Source organism: Mustela erminea, chromosome 13, assembly GCF_009829155.1.
Source record: "Mustela erminea isolate mMusErm1 chromosome 13, mMusErm1.Pri, whole genome shotgun sequence".
NCBI classification, from domain to species: domain Eukaryota; kingdom Metazoa; phylum Chordata; class Mammalia; order Carnivora; family Mustelidae; genus Mustela; species Mustela erminea.
Genome location: NC_045626.1, coordinates 43,945,899 through 43,960,439, shown reverse-complemented (window position 1 = coordinate 43,960,439; position 14,541 = coordinate 43,945,899). Strand labels below are relative to the sequence as shown.

General features: G+C 40.5%; 1 protein-coding gene across 1 annotated transcript in view; it reads right to left on the bottom strand.

The window, feature by feature from the left end:
- CHST9 (carbohydrate sulfotransferase 9) overlaps positions 1 to 14,283 on the bottom strand; it is a 231,655-nt gene extending 217,372 nt beyond the window's left edge. Inside the window, exon 1 of the mRNA XM_032310105.1 lies at positions 14,048 to 14,283. The gene's annotated coding sequence lies outside the window, so the exon portion shown is untranslated. The remainder of the gene's footprint in view (positions 1 to 14,047) is intronic.
- Positions 14,284 to 14,541: the final 258 nt, after the last annotated feature.

Sequence of the window (14,541 nt, the reverse complement as noted above, 5' to 3'; positions counted from 1 at the left end):
GGTTCATAAAGAGAATCCTCTTCTCTAATTTATTTTACTACTAATATGTTTTCTCTAGGCAACCGAGAGGTTGCCAGAAAAGCAAAATCCAGTTAATCAGTAATTCCAGCATGCACTGACCGGGAGACTTCTCAGGTAATAATTTGGTATTTATTTATTTCTGATAACTGTGATTTTGAGTATACTTTAGTTCACTTCTGGGGAAAGGTCTCACAGTTCTCTTTTGCTATTTCTTTTATGAGTGCAATGTTTTGAATATACGGACAAATAGAACAACGACATTATTTTTCTACTGTTTGTTTTTCTGAGACTTTAGGTAAAATGACCTATTAAGTATTATGAATGAAAAATAGTTACATAGTTGGTCTAGAGTTCTGCATTCTGTGTGCAGGGAATTCAAATATACTTCTAACATCTAGAATTATTCCCCGAGGCACAATCTTTTACATGGATTTATTACCAAAAGGTTCTATTTGTGCAAAGTCTTATTATCATATGTGTATATTCAATAAACTTGGAGTACAAATAGCTTCCAGCTAATAATTACCTACACAAATTGTTCATATAGCTATTCTCTTTTAATGCCAAATTCTATATAGAAGTCGCTTTCTCTATTACTGTAAATTCTAACAACTTTTAACTTATGCTATTCATGGTCTTGGAACTTTTTTAAAAATATGAAATAAAAATATATTAGCAATTTAATAAGATCACAAAATTTAGTTCCACCCATTCTCTCAAGTCTTAAACTTTTCAGTGGTGTGGCTACTCATTGTCTTAAGACTAATACAAATGTAAGTTATATAAGTCACTTGGAGAGGGAGACAGAGGAACAATCATACAAAAGCTTTTATTTCCTTTATTTGAAGATAATTAAGACTTTTAAAGAACCAATTCCCTCCCCATAATAATTTGTTATTTTTTTCCTTATTAAAAGAATGCCAAATTCAAGCAGATTATCAATATTTGCCTAAATATAAGCTGAAGATGAATTATTACTTTTTCTGAGGAGTTCCTATTATTGTGACATTTAGCCTCCTGACAATATTTGCTAGCAGTATCAAGAGACCAGTTCTTTCAGATTTTTCAGAAACTCTAATCTTTTCCTCTTATAATTTATGACTCATAAACTATCTTATGAAATATAAGAGGAAAAAACTCTTAATATTTGTATCTTTGGTTTATTGCATTTTTTAAAAGATTTTATTTATTTATTCATGATAGAAAGAGAGATGCAGAGGGAGAAGCAGTCTTCCTACTGAGCAAGGAGCCCAGTGTGGGACCCGATCCCAGGATCCCGGAAGTCAAAGGCAGATGCTTAACCTTCTGAGCCACTGAGGCACCTCTGGTTTATTGTATCTTAAGACACAAGAAGGTCGGGGCACCTGGGTGGCTCAGTGGGTTAAAGCCTCTGCCTTCAGCTCAGGTCATGATCCCAGGGTCCTGGGATCGAGCCCCACATTGGGCTCTCTGCTCGGCGGGGAGCCTGCTTCCTCCTCTTTCTCTCTCTCTGCCTGCCTCTCTGCCTACTTATGATCTCTGTCTGTCAAATAAATAAATAAAATATTTTTTTAAAAAAAAGGACACAAGAAGGTCTAGAAGGTTTTTTTTTTTTTAATTATTATTACATTTTAAGAAGTACCACACCCCTCGGGCTGGTTATGTGAAAGGTACATCTCCTATACAACCCTAAATGTTATCTTAGGACTGTGCAGAGTATTTTTTACAGGGACCTGAGTACAAATATTATATCACACAATTTAATGGTGGGAGAAATATTTAAAATGGTTATTTCGAAACCATTTTTTTTTGTTCTGAAGAGTAACTCATTACAGATTTCATAAGTATTTTTAATTGAACCTCTTTTACTTTGTGCTTCATATAGAATCAACCCTCACTTTACCAATTAAACAGAAAGCTTTATTTTTTTGATAGTTGTAGATGTACGGTACTGCGTGTTAGGGACCTACTTCTAATACCTAAGCACCAACGGTGCTTGCCCACCTTCCAGGCAATGCACAGCTGAGGATCACACTGGATCCCAAATTGTGCTGGGATCCATTCCACACAGCACACTGCGGTGTCTGTTACGTGGTTGGTTTTACAGGCAAACACCATAGGGCACCTTGTCTCCTACACTGCCTACAAATATCTTTTAAGGATTTCTCTCCTTAGATGTTTAAATATAACTTACAGAGTATTGTGGAATGCTGAAAGATGTTTAGATATGTTGGAGAGGACACTTTACTAATGGCCTGAACAACTTTCAAACATGCTATCTCACTTCCATACAATAATGACGATGATCTCATCGGCTGCATGGTTGGCTTAAAAATCACAGCATATTTTTACCCAATTTTTATTTTGAGAAAGATCTAACCTGCAGACAAGGAGCAGTCATATCATGTCTGCTCTCCACTCTTTACCCAAATTAAACAATTGTTAACATTGGCCACATTTGGTCCTCTCCCTTTCCAGCACTTTTAAAACAGTAACTTTGCTCAAGCACTTCAAAGGAAGCTGCAGAGATCATGAGATTTCACCTGTAGATGATTTTAAGTATATCCTTTCCCCCGAAAAGACATTCTCCTACACAGCTCCAATATGATTATCACACCTAGGAAATGTATCATGGATGTTCCATGATCTACAGCCCAAATTCACATTCCTCCACTATCCCAGAATTAGCCTTTATAGCTTCCCGCCATTCACAGTCTAATCAAGAAGGATGTCTTGAAGTTACTTGTCATCTCTCCCAGTCTCCTTTGATCCTGAACAATCTTCTAGCTTGTGTGTGTGTGTGCGTGCGTGTGTGGGTGTGAGACCCTGACATTTTTGAAGTGTCCAGGTTGGTTATATTAAAGAATGTCCACCAATTTGGAGTTGTCAGATTGGTGCCTTTTAATTAGATGTAGGTGAAACATTTTTGGCATTACAACCTTCAAAGGGGATTACGTATCCTATTTCATGTGTGTATCATGTCAAGAGGTACATGACGTCAATTTGTCACTCCCGTGGTGATGTCAAGTGTGATTACTTGGTTAAGCTGGTGTCTGCCAGATTTCTTCCTGGAAATGTATCTTCCCCACTTCGTAGTTAATAAGCAATCTGTGAAATGCCATTTAGAGATAGCATGGATATCGTGTCCCCAAAAACCATTCACCCAGGGCTGGATTATTCTTTGATTACTCTTGTAACAGTGTTGCAAAAAGGTGACTTTATAATTCCATCATTTTTTAAATGTATTGTATTTTCCAGCAAAACAGAGCTTTTCCTTCTACCCACCACCATCTGTACACTACACACACACTATACATTCATGATTCTTTTCATATTCAGTGTGCTCTAATCCATTACATACATTATTACTTTTTATGTTCAAATGATCCCAAATTGGGCCTTGAAGCATGAGTCCTTTAAAACTGGCTCTTAACGTCCTTCCAATGTGTCTCCATCAGTTTTGAGCAATTCCTTATTTTCTGGCACAAAGGGCTCGAGGCTTAACAGATTCTCCCCTTAACTAGTCAAAGCAAGAAGGCTTTAAATAAAAAGGAGACTTACTCAACTCAATTTTAATACAGCAACTGGAACTTAGGCACAAATATTAAAACAGCATCTAAATGCAGTAAGTGCCAAGTAAGTATGGAAGTTCTCTTCCTTAACTATTTTAGTCGTAGTTTGAAGCCTCTGTGCAATGCTTAAAAATATGAACTTTTGGGCGCCTGGGTGGCTCAGTTGGTTGGACGACTGCCTTCGGCTCAGGTCATGATCCTGGAGTCCCGGGATCGAGTCCCACATCGGGCTCCCAGCTCCATGGGGAGTCTGCTTCTCCCTCTGACCTTCTCCTCGCTCATGTTCTCTCTCACTGTCTCTCTCTCAAATAAATAAATAAAATCTTTAAAAAAAATATATAAACTTTTAACTTACTACCTCAGCTTTTATCTTGCTCTCTCATTTTCATATATTTATTCTTATTTTAATTTTTGTTTTCCTTCATCTCCTGGATGTACACACAGGACCATATGGTCAGGTAACCTTAAAAAGATTTTTTTCTTTCTTCCAACACGATACAATCTTAGATCACTGTCTAATGTGAAAATATGCACAAATGGCACACCATAAAACTCTCATAAAGTGAAGCCTTTTAAAATTCCTGTAATTATCAAGAGATTTCATATGTCAGAGAATATAATATAAAGGAACACTTGAGCTTTTTGGTCGGGGGAGGGTAAGAAATTCAATAGACCAGCTGTACTTTCTAAGCAGATGTATCACTGTGCATGTCACCTCTGAATGAATCACTGATGGGGACAGAAACTGAAGAAAGAGGAGTGTGATATTTGGGGAGATGACAAAGAAAGAAAAGTGGGGTTTCAAAGCTTGCAAGGTTTTATTTATGTGTTTTCACTGGAATATGAGAGTGGGTGTGATGGATGTTTGTGTGTACACATGCGGGGTTAAAGAGAGTGATGATGAGTCAACATTTATTTAGTAAATACTTATTACACTCCCACTATGAGCAGGCACTGCAATATTTTCTAGAAAAATAAAGGCCATCAAAACTAGAGAGATCTCTACCTTAGCGGCTGATTAAATAATTACCCAAATAAATGTGAATGTGCAACTATCTGGGATGAGGGATACAGATGCATAAATATGGATACATTTACACATACAAATACACGTCTGTATATATTACAAGGATATCTGGCTCAGTCTACGGGGAAGAAATGGCTCGTTTGAGGAAACAGGATTTGGGTTAGTATTGGAGGAGCTAACTAGGAAGTAAATAGGCAATGTTTGGGTATGTGTATTCATGCGTGTGGGGATGGCAAGAGCATGGTGAGTCAGAGCTACTAGAAGAAAGTCAGCCAGCTGAAGCAGGAGGGTAAGAGTGGGAGCATCCAAGAGATGAGACAGGAGGAGACTAACATTGCTGAGTTGCAGAAAATCAGGTACAGCTTTGGGCTCTACCAAGCAATGGTAACCCATGGAAGTGGTGTGTGTGGTTAAAGCAATGATAATATTTGCTAGCAGTATCAAGAGACCAGTTCTTTCAGATTTGATGATAATAATTACATTTGCCCTGGTGCACGGAATAGAAGGAAAACTATATCTGACGCCAGGAGACCAGTGATGGAGCCCCTGAGGTTTTCTACACAGCAGCGTGTAAAAGCTTAGACTTGAGTGATGGCCGAAGATAGATTTGTAGTACACTTAAAAAAATGTATTATTTAAGTGTAATTGACATACAGCATTACATGAGTTTCAGGTGTCTGATTTATAACACACTTCACCCAATCAACGACTCGATGAAGATTCTGTTATGGAGTGGAGGAGATGAAATGTCAAGGAAAAAATCCAGATGCAGAGCTAGGGAGTACTGGAGGTTGGGATGAGATGGGCAGGGATTGCAAGTTTGAACCTGTTTCATTTGATATTTAAGACGAGAAGAATAAATGCCCAACACTTAGCTAGTTCTATAAGTGGGGAACTTAGAGGGACTTCTTGAGCTGTAAATATGTTTTATATATGTGCTCTGCATAAAATATATGCCAATAATTTCAAAGAATTCTAGTTGGATAGTATTCAGTGTAGATATGTTGGGAAAATTCAAAGTGAACCAAGTTCCAAGGTACTAGATAAACAATCTCTCCTACTTGGAAGCTCAGGAATTTGCAAATCCATTTCCATCCAAAACGCTGTTATAATTCCCTGAACTGCAAAATCTGAAAATCTGACTTTGCTAGATTTTTTTTTTTTTTAGCAAGTCACAAAAGTGATAATGTAAATACAGGATTAATACCCGAAATATTTAACTATCAGTACAACTTGGGTTCTGGCCACAAATAACCAGTAGGACCATCCCAGTGTATTCAGTTGATTGCCAACCCTGTCACAGTAATGGAGTCTCATTCTCTAATGGTAAAAGTTCCTAATTGAAAATTAGAGTGCAAATATTAGAAAGTCAAATAATGTTAATGGTCACTGCTTTTAGTCCAATAATGTCACTCATACATAAGCATTTTTTAATACATTGGGAAAACTGATTTTGGTGGGGGGAATAAATTACTCTCACTCTAATCCGTTCAAAGAAGGCTGTGGAAAAATCAAATTTATTTAGGGATATGTTTCTAAAAAAATCATGCCTGCCTTTCAATTTGGGCACTTCTTTTTTTAAAGTAATCAATGCCATCATTTTTTGCAAATCTTCACAGACTGTATTTGCTTCAAGTAAGCTGTAACAATAAGTCACAGCTCTAACTCCCTCTGTGATAAAAAAGAAAACAGTAAAAATGACTACAAAACTAAGTGAGCCTTGAGCTTCTTGCTTCTGAAACTAATTGAAAAGCAAATATTACATTTTTTATTTGAATTGAAGAAATTGTTTTCTTTGGTTTTCCCATTTTCACATATTTCTAGAGCCTTCTGAAATTTCTTTCACTACACGGAGTGGGTATATTTTTCCTTTTCTTAACTACATTCTTTAGTATGTTAGATTTCAGTTAAGGGTAGCATTGAAGCAAAAAGGGGCACAATGAGGCTAGTAAATGGAAGAAGTAATATCTGTTTATTTGGCAAAAAAAAAGAGAGGGGGTTTTCTGTTGTATGGTGGAGTTAACAGCACAGAGAGGGAGGAGGGCTTTGCTTTCACAACCTTTGCCTTTTTCCATACAAGAGTAAAAAGCAAAACAAGAAAAGGCAGATTTCCAATAAAATTTCACTGCCTGCACAGATCTTTGTGCTCTCAAATGAAAGAAACTCCTTATTTTCCTTATCACCTCCACAATCCACCACCCTCAATTTCATCTTCTCTCAATTCCCACTGCACCACTACACTCTTATTAGAAATTGTAACAAAAGAAGACCAAATAAAGTTAGAGGTCAATCTGAGGTTGAGCATCAGGTCATTCAATTGCCCAGGAAGCTTCCAGTAAGAATGAACAATATATACCAAAACAATCATAGATCAAATTGTGCTCTGTACAGCGGCTGCATCCCCTTTGTAGGAAAAGCTATCTCTCATGATTGGGTAAACCATGCCCTCCTACATACAGAACCTTGTGGTTATGTCCAAATAACTGGTTATTCTCACTGTGTCATACACAGTCACTCACACACACATACACACACATACACCGTGACTCTTATCTTAACTGTTAAGAATTTACATGAAAAAGTCTCCTTCTTTAAAAAGACTAAGATATACAATGTTATAAAAGACATCTAAAATGGACCTGGAGTGGAAAATAATCTAAGAAAAAAAAAACAATTTTTACTTACAATTTAATAAGTTTAAGATACTTGCCGTCGCTAATACTGAAATGATATTTCACATAACTCTTAATTTTCAAGAGCCAGTCTTACATGATGGTCTGCCAGTCCAAATGTAAGAAGTGAAAATCTTTGAGTTTCCCTCTCAATCCCCTCCTTGTTGCTAGGGTCCCACGTTCTCCTTTATGTTGCATGTACAGGTGGTCTTCAAACCCTCTAATCTCTCTGCAAATACTCCATATTTTGCAAAGAGAAGAGATGTTGGAGAGCTTCTAGGGTGTCAACAGTACCCAGACCACTAAGAAAGACACCACAGTTGTCTATACCTTCCCTCCCAGCCCAACTCCTATATGTTAGCACAGGATGCATTTATTTTAAGCAATATCAAAAAAAATCTAATACAACAGTTTATTGGATGAGTAACACCTCTTGGCCTCTTCTGTGAGCATACTTCACAGCACTATTTTATGGTACAACGGCGAATATTGAACCAGTGCAGTTCTTTGTTTGCATAAACATGTCTCAAGGGCACTCAAAATACCATCTCAAATAATACCTTCTTTCCCACTTTTTCACTGCCTGAAACCACGTGTGTACATGTAACACATGCATACACACACATACATGCATATACACACATACATATGTGTGAGTGTGTGTATCGTCTCTGTCTCTATGAAAGGCTTCAGTGCCTTTTGGAGACATGCATCTAAACAAGGTTAAGGCCTGGGAGAACTAAGATACTAGCCAGCTTGCACATTAGTTTGTAGACACTCACAGTCACCCAGTAAAGAGGGATTTCTAGGAAAAATGAGGACCAGAAGAAGGAAACTTTTTTAAAGGGTCCAGTGACAGAAAAAGACCAGAACATGAGGTTGAGTTTGACGGTCAGAGAGTCTGTAATCCTAGTCCGCTGAAGGCAGGAGACTGGTGGACAAGCAGGACAGTCCTACTTTAAAAAAATAACAATCTTATTTATCTAGTCCTAGGGCTTCCCTCAAGGTCACACCGCCCTTGGAGAATATTTTGGGAGGGCTTGGCTACACTCTGTTCCCCAAATACCCCCTACAACATGCAGTGTCCCGATGAACTAAACTTACAGTAGATATCAAACTATGGAATCTCGTAGATAATTGCAATTAAGCATTTTATAAGAATTTCCACCAAAAGCCCCGAGACTGACAATTAAGGTTGTCGAGGTGAATAATTTAGTCATTCCATGCAGTCTATCTCCTAACTGTAGAATTGATAGACTATAATAGTAGAGGCAATATCAGCACCAAATCAATAATTTTCATTTTAGAAGTATTTTATCTGCTATTATTGACGATATGGTGGGTAACCTCCAGAATCCCTTGAAATAGAGTTAACACTAGTAACAGAATGAAAATGTTCCATAAAATAGGTTTGGAATTTTGGTGGAAGTATATTAATAGTATTTACTCCCTCATTTGCAAAATATCACACTTCCACGTTTTCTCCATTCTGACAATCTATAATTTGACTTGGCATATTTTCCCTGGAACGATTCCCATTATATTCTTCTTTATCACATACAAATAAGTCTGGCTTGTAATTATCCTAACGTACTTTTAGTCTATCCTGTTCTTTCATTTTCCTGTACTTCTTGTATAGAATGTCTTCTGATCTTTTTGTCTTAACTCCACCTTTATTCATTATCTGTTCATGCAAGCTTCTGCTTTTTTAATATGTGCTCCCGTGACATCATCCCCAGACATTAGTACAGTTGTGAACTACAAATTAACTTTTATTTTACTGCTCCTTTTCATTACAGATATAATCGGTAACTAGATTATTGATGAACTGCATTTTAGGATATGAAGGGGTAAACATAAAATATTTGCTGTTAAAAAAAAAGAGAGAGACTAAGAGGGTTGAGAATCACTGTTTGGTCCATGGGGACCACTCAGTGGATGACAGAAGACAGAAAAATCACGAACCTTCTGCATCTACCTCTGTACCATTCCGTTTGGTGGCTAGCATGTGGAGCTGACGCCGTGATGACCAGAAAGAGTTAACTCCCTTGCCTAAGCACCCAGCTTAGCACACCGGGAGCTGAATGAGTCAGGAGATCAGGTTTCTGCTCTGCCACTAACTACCAGTGTGACCTTTAGCTGTTCACAGTGATCACTGTGGGTCCCCATTTCCTTAACGGTAAAATGAGGGCATTGGAATAAATTACTTTAAAGGTCCTTTCCATCTCTATAACAAGATGCATAATTTTGATTCTAAGACTTAGGCACTGATCAGAAGAAACTGATTTCTTTAACAAATGTGTATAAAATATATCCTGTAGGTCTCAAGCATACTTCCAACCACGATATTTCTTTTAAAATAGTCTAAAGCCCAAATCTTAAAAAAAAAAAAATGCCATGCCCTATAAAAAATTTTTTTTAAAGAAGTTTCTTCAAGAAAGAAGTACCCCTCCACTTGCAGTACGGAGCACATTTATGATGAGGACATAGTGACCCCTCTGAAGGGAACGTCTACTTCATCACCGTTCTGCTCACTGCTGAAAAAGTTATAGTTTTACTTTTTGCTTTGAATTCTTTTTTAAAAAGGTTTTATTTATTTGAGAGCGAGAGAGCATGGGAGGAGAGAGGTCAGCAGGAGAAGCAGACTCCCTGCCGAGCAGGGAGCCTGATGTGGAACTCGATCCTGGGAGTCCAGGATCGTGACCTGAACTCAAGGCAGTTCCTTAACCAACTGAGCCACCCAGGCACCTCTTTGCTTTGAATTCTTGAAATACGAGTGATCTTATCTGCTTTCCCAATCATATATTTTTATAAGCTCTAACCTTCCTGCAGGTTTCCCAGGAGTCCACAGAACTAACAATTCAACAAGATCTATAGACAACTGAACGGTGACTAGAAACGAGGTGTTGAACGACCAGCGCTACGGTGCGAATCAACTTCTTGTTCAAATAACTATTTCACCCACAACCAATTTTGCCCTAGAGCTTTTGAAAAACACAACAGGAATCTGTTAAACTGCCAGTCTTGTTGAACTTCAACTATTTTCTCTAACCAGGTCCACGGTAACAATACACACTTGACAGCTTCTCTTCAGTGAAATGTACTTCGATTTGGAGCATAGGGACAGAGATCAAATGGACCAAACCCCTTATTTGGTGGCGTCTTGCTGTTTCTTCTTTAGAAAGTACCTGTGGAAGGCAGAGGATTATCACCTTAACACACACACATATGTATGCTTTAGAAAAATCTCATGCTTACAGATTCTTAGTATAAGATTTATCAATCAGAATATTCCTGTTCGGTGTTCAGGAGTAGTCCACTATCATTTAAAAAAAATATATTCATCACCTCTCTTACATGTGAAGTGGGATTGAATTTCTCAAATTTTGCTTGTAGGACTTTTATTTTTTCCAGGAACATGTCTAGTTCTTAAAATGAATTCATTGAGTAGGTATACAGTCGAGTCTTGATTATGTTTCTGTGAATGATATATATTCCACTGCAAAGTTCCCATACCAGCTTTGCTTATTTCTATCACCCAGCTCCTTTCTGGGCAGGCTGCCCATCTGTATCACCTTCCTATAAATTGGTTTTGGTGTCTGAGGTCTATAAGCTCATTTAAAAATTAACCTAAACAAAACAAAATAATTAGAAAGGCAACTTGCCCACAATAACAATGAAAATCTTTTTTAAACCAAACATGTAATACATTCCAGGGACAAAAACAAATGACTTTTTAAATAACCATGATTTTGGATTATCTTTGCCTCTATTCTTCTCATTAACATGAATAATTCAGAGTGCTTACTATACATAGTGAAACTGTTTCCCCTCAATAATTCATTTTTAGTATACAGAAAAATAAGATCTAACACATCCTTATGTATTTCCAAAGGTTTAAATTAGGCCTTTTTTTTCAAGGCAACTTAACTTTCAAAATTGTGTATAGTTTGGGCTCATTCCCTTCAGCCCTATCCTGGTAGTAAGTAGGGAGGACCTTAGGCTTTCAAAGCAAAAGCAGTACAGAACAGTGTACCAGGTCAGAAGGCAGAAACCTCACCTTTCTTTGGTTCTTGATATTCTGCCAGTACATACATATTATTTGCAAAGTGTGGGCAAGATTGCCAATATCGTTTTCCTTAAAAACATGGAAGTGTTTTGGAACATTATACCTAGACTGGGGTACAAAGGATTTCCCAGTGTTCTGGTTGCACTGAAGGAACAATATATTTATTATGCAACTTAATTTGAGGGAGAAAAATGTCCTAACATTCCAGTTGTAGCTACAGCAACTATCCCTAAATGTGAATGTTTTCTGGGATTGGGGAAGGGGAGGGGACCTCAAAACCCCAAATACTGCTCTAATGGTGACATAAACAAAATGAAGGGTGTGAATCTATCCACTGATTACATACAAACTCCTCCAAGTTCCCAAACACAAATATAAAGAATACTAGCTAGACATGTTACTCATATCCTTTGCAACATCAACAGCCAACATCTGTGGGAAACAAACGGTATGTCTTCAATCTACTTCATCTGGGGTTTGGAATATTAAGTTAGCTTCCCATTTTGTAAATTCTTCCTGGGAGGAGGCCATATCCTTCTGGAACCACGCTAATTTTCTGGAGTCACAAGGCTGTTTAATGCACTGCTTCAGAGCACCAAATGCTACCCTTGTGGCCAGGAAGAAAGAGAAAGAATGTCATCAGGAGGAGCCTGAAGCTGTACAAATTCTCAGCTTCTGTTTGGTAACAAAAAGGTGAAGGGGAAAAAAAAAAGAGCAATTAGATTTTACTGGAGTATATACACCAGCCTTGGCCAAAGGCTTTCAAACTTTCTTGATTTCTTCTTTCACTGAAAATAAAAGGAGAGGAGCTTAGAGTGTAACAAGCCAAACACAACAGTTGCCAAACTCGGGTCAACATCAGATATCGCTGCAGTTTGGGGATAAAATTCATGGAAATGTAGGAAATGAGGATGTATGTTTTGATACCTGTGAAAATAAAAGATTGCGCTTTTAAGTGAGAGGGAGAGAACAGATGGTTGGTAATGATTTAAAACATTTATGTTTTGGACTGTCACCAAGCCTCTGTATTAAAAAATATGGTATTTAGTCAGTACGTACCAACATCTATCTGCAAGGTGCTCATTTTCTAGAGGATGCTACTGTAATAAAGGAGATAAAACTCAAATGAGGCACAAGGAAAATTCTTCTTGCTTTCTCAGAATATTCAGTGTGTGCTATTTCTTACTGACCATATTCAATCAAAATGTTTTCTGTGTGATGAAAGGATTTTAATTTTTCCTTGATAACTAGTCAACTATGAGTGTCCAGGAATTGTATTCCTTTTGAATGCACGGGGTAGAACTGTAATTTTGTTCTGTATATTTCATTCACTTTGACTGAAGCTGTTAAAAATCCCTTAAGCAATAATAAAATCTGGTAGTCCAGGGTAGTCCTGCACATGAAAAACAATAACATTCTCCTTATCCTCAATTTGGTAGACAGGCATATGGTGTTATAATTGTGTACTGGAATCGGCAGGTGCCAGACCACTGAATCAAGAAGACAGATAAATATTGAATATTGTCACCCTCTATTTTGGTGTGTATACGTGAGTGCAAAAGAGGCCAATGTCCTTTAAACCCAGTGACACAGTGACAGTCCAGACAGAGCTGTATATAGAGAGACTGATGCAGTGTTCGGAGTTAAAGCGCTGAAAAATAAACACTGTAAATAATATTCTTAATTACTATAAAAACTGCTGCAGGGGAGTCTTATTAAACATCCCCAGTGTTCTGATTTGGTTCTGATAACACAATGGGGGGAAAGTCACACAAACACGAACTCTATTATTTACTTGCAATCCCTTTCAAAACCCTGGGAACGATTCAGGAACAGTTTGCCTGTGGGAGGGAAGTTGGGGGTGGACCGCGGGGAGCAGCGGCTCAGGCTTCGCACCTGTGAACTTAGTTGGAAATAACTCCTGACAGGCATCAAAGAGAACACCTTGGAGCCCTCTAACAGAAATATGCTGACAGGCTGTTCAAGCGGGGCAGAAGGGGGAGCGGGTAACCGTGCGAAAGTAATCACAGCAGCCACCAAACAATCACGCCGTCCCTACTCTCCCCAACCCACTTCAGTCTTCCCCCCCGCATCACGTCTCCCAACCCCTCTGCTGGGGCCTGGTCCGTCCCGGCTCCGAGGCCCCTAACTTCCCTCCCACCTTGTCCTCAGCCCTCGCCGAAGCTTCCGCAAGGTCCCGGAGTGGGAGGCCGATGCGAGAGAGGCACCGCTGCAGAGATGCTCCTCTTTCTGCCAAACATGCCGGAGGACCGGATCAACCGGCATCGGAAACTCAATACTGTGCCCTGGGGTGCCCTCCTTCCAAGCCCCGCTTGCGCCAAGTGCGGACTCGCACCGGAATCCCGGAGTCCCGGGCGCCCCGCCCGGCCCGGGAACCCGGCGCAGGTAGCGAAGTTCCGCCGCGCGTCCTCCTCCCGCGCGCCCCTCCCGCGTCCCGTCACCTCCACCTCCCCGACACGCCGCCCCTCGGAGCCGGTCCAATAAAGTGAACGGAAGTGGGTTCAAATATGGGGCGGGGGGAGAACGGAGGGAAACACGGGGTCAAAAGGAAAAGAAAGATGCCTCCCCCATTCGACAGAGGCGAAGTACCTGAAAAGGTGAGGACGCATTCCCCCGCCCCTGCAGACCCCTCGACCGCGGCTGCTCCGCGCTCCCCGCACCCCTGGCACCACGCGGGTGCGCTCACCTCGAGAGCGGCCGCCGGCTGGTCCCCCTTTTCCGGGAGCAGAGCTTCGCGGGAAACTTCCCCGCGCTCCGGGGCAAACTCGGTGGACTCCTCCCCGCCGCGGGCCGTCGGGGGCGCAAGGGCGGGCGCGGCGCGCCGGGAGCAGGGGCAGCGCGGAGCCCGGCGCTCGCCCTCGCCCGTCCGCCCGGCTGGCTGCGGCGCCGCCTCGGCTCGAGCCCGCTCCCGCTCGCGCTCGGTTCCCGCCGCGGCCGCCGCGCCCCCGCCCGCCCCGGCGGCTCCGCCTCCCGCTTTTATCTCCCCGGCCGCGCGCCGCCCGCCCCGCCGCCCGCTGCTCCGCCGCCGCCGTCCTCCGGTCCCCCGACTTTCTGGCTTGTCCCCCGCCGGCCCCTCTGCCCTGTCTCCCGGCCCTGGCGCTGCGGAGGCTCGAGTGCCACCCAGTCCGGGTTTAGGAAGTAATTATCCTCGCCCTTTCCGGACTCCTCTTCCCCTCTTCA